General features: G+C 42.5%; 1 pseudogene; it reads right to left on the bottom strand.

Annotated features, from left to right (window-relative positions):
* Nucleotides 1–993: 993 nt before the first annotated feature.
* LOC105823708 overlaps nt 994–2,286 on the bottom strand; it is a 232,498-nt pseudogene continuing 231,205 nt past the window's right edge.

The raw sequence follows: 2,286 nt of genomic DNA, 5'->3' as shown, positions 1-2,286 counted from the left end.
CAAATAAAAAAAAAATGACAATTTAAATAGGGTATGATGTTCCCTCCTCCACCTTAGTCAATGAACATTTATCCAGATTGAGAATGAAATGGAGTCAATGCCAAGCAGCCTCACAAAGAGAGCATCTCCCTGTAGCCAGTGTGATTTGGAATCTCATAACAATGCTCTGGGGTCATAAAGCCAGGATGTCCTGTATATGAAACCCAAAGAGATTATTATGTTAGCCAGAGTTTATACCTAACCCATGTTAGATGCAACTCCACTACAATTTTGATCACTTCACTCACAGGAAAAATGTTCAGCAACAACTGTCATACCTCATTGATACTATCTGTGCCCTCCTCACTTATTCAGTGGTGTTTATTTATAAAAGCATCTGAAGAGGTGGCAAATAGTTATTAATGCAAGTGATATCAGGTCGAAGCAATTACAAAGGCTGAGAAAGCTCTTCATCCATTGCTTCCATCTTCTTTCCTATTGTTACAGTTTTGTCACCAAAGGGGGAAAAATTATATGAACAAGTTCTTTGTGAGCTACTCTTTGTAAAAGTCAAGGAATAAGAGAGCGCATCAAAAGCAGAACCATTTCATGAACAACCTCCCTAGTTGCAAATTTGGGGGCTGGTAAAAGTGGAATCAGGGCATGTTACCCAATTCCAGATGCCCAACTAAGGGCCAACAGATCAGGATCTGCTAAAACCCACTATTCAAAAGAAAAGGGAAGAGGAGAAGACACGAAAAAATATAGTCAGTTTTGAAATTTGCACAGTTTATAGTTGTTCTTCACAGCAGTAAGGACTTGAATGAGAATTATGAAAACATGAACACATATTTTTCTTCAGGATTTAAAAAATTTTGTCTCATACTGAGAGCTTACAGGCAGTAGGGCTCAGGTCCAACAGCACTAGCTAGAACTTGGTTGTTAAGTGCACCCAGCACTGGGAGGAAACGTGGTCTGAGACAAGTGGCTGGAGGGCAGGCCGAGGCCACTCCCTCACTCGTCTCCACATCGAATGCCCTGGACACTGTTGTGTCTCCCACCTCTGCCATTGTGATCAGCAGCTAGCTCCATGCCAGCAGGGGACACGCCACATCCTGACACCCTCCTCTCCTGCTGGGAAGCCAGCGGTAAAAAAGCTAAGGTGTGGATAGAACATTTTTCCTCCCAAGTCCTTTGGGTATCCGAACATTAGGGGAAAAAAAAAGGATGTCCAACAAGATTTCCAACAAGCTCATTGATTACCGAGCCTCCGATGATATAGTTGAATCCAAGTATAACCCAGGGTAAATAACAGGCCTTAAATCATACTCCAAACCAAAATGATACAATCACGTGCCCAGACATGAAGCACTGACATGATCAGAAGACTCATGCACAACTGCATACCCGTTGCTAAGCCAGTAATGATGATTCAAATCTAGTTAAAGAGGAGCATGAATACATCGTGCACTGGCCTCCCATCAAAAGCTCCTGTTTCAAGTCGTGTAGAATAGTTATACAAGAAATATAAATTGACCAAATAAAGAAATCCAGTTATTGGACCCACAGGGAAATAAATAAAAGGTGACAGTGATTGGCCTCCAAATCTGGAAGCTATAGAAGGAGGGTCTGGGCCAGAGGAGCAGAGAGGCCAGGATGATGAGGCCGAGTTTGCTGATCACCGGCACCGCGATGGTGGCAGCGAACCAATAGCACCTTATGGTCGGGATGCCACTGAACCAGTCCCCGTGCGCGACATCTTCGCCTCTCAGGTCGCCAGGATGCGCGGCGGTCTCCCTGTGCTGGCCCCTCAGGACGCGGTCGCTCTGCGAGTGGAAGGTGTCGAAGCGGAAGCCGCCAACACCGACGTGCAGAAGGCGGAGACCAGTGGACGTGGAGCCACTGAATTCGGACTAAAATTAAACTTTGGAATCATTAATCAGGGTCTAAGAGAAGATATACATATAGTAGAAAAATTTACAGTTAGATAATTTTGCTCATCTCACGATTAATCAACATTTCTAACAATCCTCAACGTATAGAACTAGTACTGTCTTTTGTTTAAATGCAATATAAATATTTGTTGCATTGATTTGACTTTTATAGAGAATATGGAAAAATGTATGTTAAGACTGTATTTAAATCTGCTACAAGATTTTTAGGGCTTATGTATGTTCTATGTTTTATTTAAGTTAGCAGCTGTTTATGTACTGTGTTTAGTTTCACCCAACAGGACTTTGATTTTACTCCCTGACTCCCTTATCATTTGTGAGACATTGCTAGTATGATATAGCTGGGCGAATATGA

This window comes from Propithecus coquereli, unplaced genomic scaffold (genome assembly GCF_000956105.1).
Source record: "Propithecus coquereli isolate 6110/MARCELLA unplaced genomic scaffold, Pcoq_1.0 Scaffold692, whole genome shotgun sequence".
NCBI lineage: Eukaryota > Metazoa > Chordata > Mammalia > Primates > Indriidae > Propithecus > Propithecus coquereli.
The sequence above is the reverse complement of the archived record's forward strand: the minus strand, read 5'-3'. Positions and strand labels throughout refer to the sequence as shown.